We start from the raw sequence: 10166 nt of genomic DNA, 5'->3' as shown, positions 1-10166 counted from the left end.
GCCAAACTACTCAATGTAACTAATTGCTGGGTATGTGTCAACCAATGTTGGGAGGAATGGGGTTCCCTTGGAGGGCCCACCCTGTGGGGTTGTTGCTATCCAGCTCCCTGCTGGGACCCCTCTGTCCCACCCCCCGTGGAGCCTGCTCGTCTCTGGGCACAGGCGGCGGAGGGGGTCCTGGAGTGGATACAACACGGACTCAAAGTATCTAGACACAGGAGGCTCAAACTTGCTGGAATAATCCCGGGTTTATTGTCCGTCGTCCATCCGGGGCAAGAGAGAGAGCGAAATGCTCTGGATCTTATCTCTTATACCAGGGGGCAGGGGTGATTAGGGGATGCAGGGAGGTCACAGCCAATGGGAAGGGGGGGGAGGGAAAGAAGGTTTTCAGGTAGGAACTAACATTACACAAACCAGAGGTGAGTTTTACCCTTGGGAGGTACCAAGATTTCTAGATGCACTACAACACCTCACCCTTTTCTGTTATACAAAAATGAGAAACATGGATTTGAGTAAGAGGTAGGTTATTTCAAAAAAGGAAACAGAAAATTTTTTAAAACATATTCGCAGCCAAAGTATGCAGGTCAGGGGCTAGAGAGGTTTCTTCGTGCTCTCTTCAGCGGCGTCTTCTCTTGGAAGCGACAGCCACTTGCTTCTCTTCTCTTCTTGCTGGTGCTGGATTCTTTGGAATAAAAGGTTTTACCCATTTCTGAGGAATCCATCGGGGGCCTGAAGGGGTGGATACACACGCGTAACCACGCCCCCAGGTGACAAGTTCATAGGGGCCTTTGGTTTGCCAAGTTTCAGGGTCCCTGATTAACACCGGTGGATGCTGTGACAATTTAAACTGATCACCACTGTTAAAATGCCGAGTTACAGGAGGATTCATGTTTTCAAATGAACAGTTTAGGAAATTAATGATAAACAGAGCTTTACATAGTTTCTGTTGAGGAGACATCCACACTGCTTCGCTACCTTGCCTGGCTAGGACTTGTTTGAGCGTCTGGTGTGTACGCTCGATTACAGCTTGACCTGTGGGGGAGTGGGGGATGCCGGTTTTATGTTCCACTCCCCACTGCTGGACAAATTCCAGGAACTCCTTGGATTTATACGCTGGGCCATTATCTGTTTTAATTTCTTTAGGGATTCCCAATACAGAAAAGGCTTGTACTAAGTGTTGTTTAGCATGCACAGACTTTTCTCCTGCATGAGCAGAGGCATACACCGCTCCTGAGTATGTATCAATACTCACATGTACATACTTAAGACGACCAAAACTGGGAATGTGAGTGATATCTGTTTGCCACACCTCACAGCTCTTAAGGCCTCTGGGATTAACGCCGATGCCTAATGATGGCACTGCCTGGAGCTGACAATTGGGACAGGTAGCCACGATGGCTTTGGCCTGATTCCGTGTCAGCTGGAACTGACGAATCAGTCCTGGCACATTTTGATGATATTGCTGGTGACTTATTTTTGCCTGCTGAAACACATCAGGGAGACATACCTTTTCGGCTGGGGCAGCAAGGGAATCAGCCTTCCGGTTCCCCTCAGCGATTTCACCTGGCAATGGGGTGTGCGATCTTATATGCATCACATAGAAAGGTTGTTCTCTATTCGAGACCAAGTAAATCAGTTTTGAAAGCAATCTAAAGAGATGTTCGTTCTCAATGTCTTTGAGAACTGCCTGTTCCGCTCTGGACACCACTCCTGCTACGTAGGCTGAGTCAGTAACTAAATTAATCGGTTCTGAAAATTTTTTAAAGGCTCTCACGACCGCAGCTAGTTCAGCTATCTGGGGTGACCCCTCTACAAACTCAACATCAGCTTCCCAAAGCTGAGTCTGTGGATTTCTCCAAGTCATCACCGACTTGTTGGATGTCCCAGATGCATCAGTGAACACTGTGAGAGCTTTGAGTGGCCTCCAGCTCCTTTTCTCACGAGGAATGAGATGGAATTCCTCATGAAACAATTTGTGTGATGGTGCATGAACTGAAATTTGCCCACTATAGCTGTCCAGAGCTAACTGGAGGTTAGCATTGCTTTGCAGCAGATGCTCAAACATCTCTTTGGTCAGTCTCTCAGGGGAGTTTTTCCCTTCTCCAGAGAGCCTGACTGGGAGGTGAATACACATAAAGTCACAACCTGCCAGTTCCCGCAGCCTTACCCTGGCCTTTTGAATCAGCTGAGCCATCAGCTCTTGTGGCTTGGTGATAGTCTTGGGTCTTTGATGGGAGAGGAAGACCCATTCTATTATTAAGAGTGGGTCTCTCTGCCCTTCAGCCCATTGGAATATTAACCCATGTAGGTGTGGCAATTTTCCCAGGACAATAAATTTGAAAGGCAGCTCAGGTTTGAAGCGGTGTGCCTGTCTTTCTGTCAAGGCCTTTTGTGCCTTTTCAATTACAGTTTTTGCTTCTGGAGTTAGCACTCTGGGAGACAGTAACTCTCTCTCCCCTTTTAATAAATTGAGTAGGGGGCCCAGGTCTTCATTGGTGAGACCTAGCCAGGGTCTGACCCAGTTTAGTGACCCGCATAGAGAATGAAGATCTGCTAGAGTTTTAGGATTACCAATAATTTCCAATTTTTGTGGAACAACAGTCCGTGCTGTAATTTGCAGGCCCAGATATTTCCAAGGTGGCATCCTCTGAACTTTGTCTTCCTGCAATTGGAATCCAGCAGAGGTTAAAACTTTAACCACTAGGTCAAGGGTATCTTTCAGTATGTTGTTATTGGGACAGCATATTAAAATATCGTCCATATAATGCAAAATGATAGCCTCTCTCTTTTCAGCACGCACTGAGGACAGCAATGACCCCACATACCACTGGCAGATGAAGGGGCTGGCTTTCATCCCCTGAGGTAATACTGTCCAGTGGTACCGTTTCATTGGGGCTTCCCTGTTAATGGTAGGAATGGAAAAGGCAAACCTTGGTGCATCCTCTGGATGCAGGGGAATTTGAAAAAAGCAATCTTTAATATCCAGTACTGCTAGTAGCCAATCTTGTGGTAGCATGGTTGGGGAGGGCATTCCTGGTTGGAGAGATCCCATGTCTTGTATTTTTTTGTTTATTTCTCTTAAATCTTGAAGGAGACGCCATTTATCTTTCCCTGGCTTTTTTATTACAAACACCGGGGAATTCCAAGGGCTGGTTGTTTCTACTATGTGTCCCTTAGCCAATTCTTCTTCTACTAATTTTTCTAGCGCCCCAAGTTTTTGTTTGCTGAGAGGCCACTGGTTCACCCAAATTGGATCATTATCTAGCCAAGATAATTTTTGGACAGGACGCTGTACAGTGGCCTCTATCAAAAATCCTGAGGTGTCTCAGGAATAGTGAGTTTTACCCCCCACTGCAACATGGTATCTCTCCCCCACAAGGGGCACTTGTAGTCAATTACAAAAGGTCGGACACTAGCAATCCTACCATCCGGACCTTCGATCTGGACGATATCTCTAGCAATTTTTGCCAGTTTCATCCCTCCAACACCTTGTATTTTTCCTGCCACTGGTTGTAGTTCCCAGTGTGATGGCCACACCTTTTCCGGTATGATGGTCACATCTGCCCCAGTGTCAATTAACCCTTCTACATGGAGATGTTCTGATTTATGTGTTAAATTGCATCCTATAATAGGCTTGTTTTCACCCACTACTTCTGCCCAGTAAACTCCCGGTGCTTTGTCATCTACTGGGACTTCTGTTGGAACAGGGATTACCTGGGCTATTACCTGCCCTTTGTCTATATAGAAAGGTGGTTGGGGGCACCTAGCTAAGAGAGTGAGGTGTGTTAGGCCTCCCGTGATTGTCATGGGAGCCACCTCAATCTCTATTGGTGTGTGTGCTGTGTCTCCAATAACAAAATACCTACTATCCAGTCCAGCCAGGTCTTGTGAATTATCCTGCAAATCTACTCCCACGACAGTCCAGCGGTCAGATCTGAAACAAAAAGCTTTAGAAGTTACAAGTCTGAATCGCTTTTGCGGTTGCCAGACCTTATTAGGCAAACGTTTTTCACAATTATAGTTTTGCAGTTTTTCACCCCCCTTTTCCCTTTTTACTAAAGGACAGAGATTCGTTTCCACTTCATTTATGTCTGCACGCTGAGTGGATAAGCGCTGTGATGTAAGTTTTTTGGCAAGCTGGTATCCATGTGTTTCTGTTGTTTTAAAGGACAGTTTTTTAGCAAAGTGTCCTGGTTTTCTGCAATAAAAACAAATTCGCTGTTGCTGGTCAGGCGTCATCTGTTCATTCCTTGTCTCAGATGAAACTGCAGCAACAGGTCTTGGGGTGGTCCAGGGAGGTCTCTTTTCCTGTGAAAACATCTCTGCTTTCCTTGCACAGGCTGCTGACATCTGTGCCAGGGTCGGAGGGGGATCCACAGGCAAACCTAAAATGACTCTACGGCAAGATTCATTAGCATTTCTCTGAGCAAGTTCCTTGACTAACTCTGTCTGTACCACGGGGTCTTCTACCTGACGGGAGACTTGTTCCCTTAATCGGTCTAAGAATTGCAGGAATCCTTCTGAGGGCATTTGTTTTACATTAATATAACTGCCCTTAGTGTCAGCTGTAGGTAGCTGTGTGAAAGCCTTTTCTGCAGCTGTAGTGATTTTATCTATCACAACTTTTGGCAATGCTCTAGTTTGGTCTTCAGGTTTTTCCCATACTCCTTCACCACATAAATGCTCTAAAGTAACAGGATTATTTAATAAATCTACATATTGGGGATTAGTTTTTAATAATTCCACCAGTATGTTTTTTAGAAACCGCTTTCATGTGTTTTCCCATAATTCAAATTCAGATGGTGTAAGCAAACACTTAAAAAGATCTTTAATATCTGTAGGAACTAAGTCATTTGAAGTTAATGTTGTTTTAACAATGCTTTTAAATATTTCACTATTACGGCCAAATTTTCTTTGTACCTTGCAAATTTCTTTTTTGTCTTGGTATGAAAACGGTTTGTAAGTACGGTTTTGAGGTCTTGCTCCAATAAAGGTCACCGGAGCAGCAGTAGGGAAAAAGGCTGAGTTAAAACCATTTTGTTTTCCATCCCTAGTTGTATTGACCTGGGAGGGGGGAGAGGCTTGTCCTGCTCGGACATCAGGGAAGCCCGTATTCCCCCATCCCCCAGGGGCACCATGTGGCTCCACACTGGGAGCAGGCTGTGAGGTTCCACCCCTCCATCCCCCGGGGCGTCCCCCGGGGCCATCAGGGCAATTTGCAGCAGTGCAACCACACCCGCCTTTGGAATGTGGTGAGGCAACCTCACCTCCCTGCTCGGTCTCGGCCCCGCCCCCCGGACCGTGGGAACTGGGCGGGGCCCCGCCCCTCAGCCCCCACTCGGCCCAGCCCCCAGCTCCGCTCCTCGCTTCCACCCCATCTCCGCCCCCAGCCCCGCCCCCACAGGAGCCGGGCGGGGGGGCGCTCCCCCCCACGCCGGGCCTCGGGGTTCCACCCCCCCCCATGCCGGGTCTCGGGGTCTCCCCCCCTGCCATGCCGGGTCTCGGGGTCCCACCCCCCGCCACACCGGGCCTCGGGGTTCCACCCCCGCCCATGTCGGGTCTCGGGGTCTCCCCCCACTCCATGCCAGGCCCGGGAGGCTGGCACCCCCCCATCGGGGGGCAGAGCCGGGACACCCTTCTCCCTGCCCCTCTGCAGGAGCAAGGGGTGCAACTCTCTCCCTCCCCGCTCCTCCTCCCCACGGGACAGGGGCCGGAGGAACAGGGAATAGGGTTACAGCTTCGGGGGACAGGGTCATAGGGTGGGGCCAGGCAGGGCTGGGGGGTGGAGCAGGGTGGAACATCAGGGGGAACAAAGGGGTTGTGATAAGAGTTATGGGTGGAAACCGATGGGTGGGAGGGATTATGGGTAGGAGAAAGGGAATACACAGGATTCACCATGTGGCCGGGTAACACGTGGCCAGCGCCATCTTGGCTCTCAGCCATGTGGGGATAGAAAGATACATTTTCTGTAACACTGACAGGGTATAGGGAGGGAGCCTTGATGGCTTGTGAGGCAGGACTAGGTGACTGAGAGAGACACACCGGACTAGAACTTGTATTGTTTGTCTCGGGTATCTTTTCCATTGGGGAAACAGAGGTTTTGGGTGAAAAGTTAGGAAAATTAGGTGCTTGTTTGTCTTCCGTTTTTATTTCTCTGTTAACTAATTCTTTTCGAATTAAAAGAAAAACTGGGAGGAATTTCAGGGCTGATTTGTCTCTTCCTTCTATTTTTAAGGTTAATAAATTTCCAATTTCATCCCAGGCAGTTACTGAATCTAATTTCAACAATTCGATCTGTTTACTTTGCTGAGTCAAATATGATACAAACTGTTTTATCTTATGTTTTGAAATTTTTACATTTGTGGTTTTTAAAAAATTCTGTATTTGTTGTGTATGACTCCTTTCTTGTGTGCATAGCCGGGATCCCATTTTTGGAGGTCACAGCAGCTCTGCACACAATCTGTCTATTTTCCCTACCACAGAAAACAGGTTGCACCAAAGGATTACAATTAAACTCACACTGTACAGGCAGCAGGGAGAATTCCCTCTCCCACCCCCTCTCCGTCTCTGCCCACGGCTGGGGGAACCCCACACGCTCGGGTCTGCTGCCGCTGGGAAGGAGTTACACGGAACACAGTCCCCCGGGGTCTGTTTCACTCTCCACCCCTCCCAGCCCGGTGTCGGAGTTCAATCTTACCTTTTTCTGTCGTTTTCTGGCAGTGGAAGGATACTTGTTGCCCTGGAATCGGTCCTCTGGTGCTGGAGGATTTTCGACTCCTTTTCGGAAACTTTTTTTGCTGTATTTTTTTTTAACTGCATCCAAAGTCTCGAAAGAACGGCTCACCCTGGCTCTGATAAGCCTTAAACGTGGGCTTGTTCAGCCCCAACGGTCGGGCGCCACTCTGTTGCTATCCAGCTCCCTGCTGGGACCCCTCTGTCCCACCCCCCGTGGAGCCTGCTCGTCTCTGGGCACAGGCGGCGGAGGGGGTCCTGGAGTAGATACAACACGGACTCAAAGTATCTAGACACAGGAGGCTCAAACTTGCTGGAATAATCCCGGGTTTATTGTCCGTCGTCCATCCGGGGCAAGAGAGAGAGCGAAATGCTCTGGATCTTATCTCTTATACCAGGGGGCAGGGGTGATTAGGGGATGCAGGGAGGTCACAGCCAATGGGAAGGGGGGGGAGGGAAAGAAGGTTTTCAGGTAGGAACTAACATTACACAAACCAGAGGTGAGTTTTACCCTTGGGAGGTACCAAGATTTCTAGATGCACTACAACATGGGGTGGCCAGAACTCTGTCAATGGGCTCTGACTCGTAACGGAGCCAGTGCAGGGACACTTAGAGAAAACTGTGCTGTGGAACACAGGAATGCAATTATCACTTTTACAGGATTCACTGAGATCTCCCTTCAGGACAAACCAAACCCTGTTCTAGTTGGAGGCCACAATGTGTAAGGATTTCTGTGCTTTACCATCACATACTTGCTCATTCCTTTTCCTCGCTCTCATTCACGTTAGGAACAATAATTCTGTTGTCCATGGAGCTGGCACCCTTTAATTCCAGAATAATGCCCCCAAGGTCCTTTGCTGTTCAGCTTTACAGCGCTGTCTCTGGCTAACAAGGCTTGCTGGGGTCCTTTTCCCTTTGGCTGGAGAGGAGCCAGGTCCCAGTCCCTGAGGGCCACCCAGGCTCCTGGCTGGAATTGGTGTGGAAGTCCCTCAGTGTCACATCAGCCTTCCCATGGAGCCCCGTGGATCAGAGCATTTTCCCAAGGGGCCGTTGGGGCAAACAGGGAGATTTGGTCTGGCAGCATCTGTAAAACAATATCCCATCCCATGGACTTGTTCTGGCAGAGAACACTTGGCTGCAGGGACATATCCCCATTGTTCCTGCCCAGGTCTCAGGATTCAAACCGTGATGTCTTTGCCCAGAGCTGTTCCTTCAGCTGGCTCAGGAGGGCCATTTGGACCTCTGGACCCACATTCTGGCCCAATTATTAGGACTGGTGCATCCAAACATTTTATCTCTACAGTCAGTGCTGACTGGAGGTGGATGACCTTTTTCCACAATCATTTTTAAACTGTAATATCAATATTTGTGCTACCCTGTCATGGGGTTGAATAATCCAATCTTGTTCATTTTTTTTACAGAATTATTTTAATTTCTCCTTGATAATCTGCATCAATTCCTCTTCCCATGACATGAACCCTCTGCAAGGCCAAGCTCCAGTGAGCAGTTACCAAACCAAAGTGTCCAGGAGGAATGTGAATTCCTGTTTCAGTATTGTTAACTCTCATTTGCTTCTGATTTCTCCTAATGAATTCCAGTGCATGAAGGTCCAGCCCTGCAGCCTCTGGGGTGGCCCTGGCAGGGGCCATCACAGCCAGAACAATTTCCCAGGCAGTCCAAGTCTCACTGCCCACGGCTGTGTTTGCAAATTGGGTGCAGCCATGCACACCCAGGGGTTTCCATTTCCCAGTGGGCCCATTGTTAAGGGCATGGAGCATGTTATAAATACACTAGAAACAGATATATAAGGAAAGGTTTTTTTATTAATTATAGCAAGCCAGCAATAAGCAAAAGTCGGCGCCGGGCGGCAGGGAGGAGGAGGAGAAACCTCTTCCCCATGGAGCTGCCGCGCTTCCCGCTTCCGTGTTTGTCCTTTTATTCGTTTCGGCCTCCTGGTGATGTGGCTTTCCTCCGGCGTTTCTGAGCATGCGTCTCTGGTCATTAGATGATCTTTTTCTACTCTCTTGTGGTCGTAGAAGGGAGGCTTCAAGTCTTCCTCACTCCTGTTCCATTGACCTTTTCTCACTGTTTCTCTCTCCAAGTTTATCTTGTCCTAGTGTTCCAGGAATTTCTGCTAGGCTGTTATTAATTATGCCAACTTCAGCGAGTTAGTGGCCTTCAAACCCCTTTCTCAACTTTATATCTAAAGTACAATTTCGCAAAGCATTCTATCATATCTATATATTTAGGCGAACAAAAGATTTTCTATCTATCACAAACCCCCCTTTTTCTATTTTTTTACTTTTGTTCGCTGAATCTTTGTAGTTCTTTTCTACTTAATTCAAAATAATTTTCTGTTTCTTCTCCTTTTAAAGCTTCATATTTGGCATGTATTAACATAAGGTGTGCTGCTTCTAATCTGTTTTTTACGATATTAATAATTTTATTGAGAATGTAAGGGCTTAAAGTAAGTATTAAAATTAGTAAAATTAAGGGCTCCATTATGGTGGATAATAAAGTAGTTAACCAGGGGGAATAATTAAACCAAGATTCATACTTGTTCTGGTGCATTTCTTGTTCTTTTTTTCTTTTTTCCAGTCTTTCTTGTAATTTAGCCATGGTCTCTCTTACTATTCCACTTTTATTTACATATACACAGCATTCTTCTTTAAGGGCAGCACAAAGGCCTCTTTGTCGTAAAAATAATAGATTTAATCCCTTTCTATTTTGTAAGGCCACTTCAGCCAGTGAGTCTAGGGAGTCTGTGAGATCTTTTATAGATTTATCAATCCTTCTTAAATCTTCATCTACTGAAATTCTAAGCTCTCTGAGCCCCTGGTGCTGATTTACTAAGGATGCTACACCTGTTCCTAATCCAGCCCCTCCTATGCCTAGCAATACAGCTACTGTTAGTACTGTGAGGGGTTCTCGCTTCACTAAATGATGTTCTGGGTTTTGATATTGTGTATACACATATTCTTCAGAATGATAAATAATTCTGGGAACTATTATGACCTGTATGCACAATTCATAGGTTACATTAAAGGTTGTTATAGAAACACATGGGGTTACTCCTAAAGTGTTACAAACCCATTTAGTATTAGGTGCTGGAATCAGCCACTGAGCTGGCTTGTGAGGGTCATTAATCAATATTTTTGTTTGGCATAAGTAATTCTTATTTAGGGGCACATTTCTCACACATTTCCTTTTTCTAGTGACTCGAGATAAGGTTATTTTTGGAGTATTTTCCTTTCCCGATTTCCATAAGCAAGCAGCAGGATTGGTACCATTCACTCTTTTTGGTTCTGCTATGGAGCTTATGGCTTCATAAAAAGGTGGGTTAATGTTATAACATAACTAACATTCTTTAGTTAAATTTGGATGTGTATCATTTTAATACTCTAAAGGTAGCTTGCAGAATTTTCTAAAGAGCT

The sequence above is a fragment of the Cyanistes caeruleus genome, chromosome 37 (genome assembly GCF_971803275.1).
Source record: "Cyanistes caeruleus chromosome 37, bCyaCae1.hap1.1, whole genome shotgun sequence".
NCBI classification, from domain to species: domain Eukaryota; kingdom Metazoa; phylum Chordata; class Aves; order Passeriformes; family Paridae; genus Cyanistes; species Cyanistes caeruleus.
The sequence above is the reverse complement of the archived record's forward strand: the minus strand, read 5'-3'. Positions refer to the sequence as shown.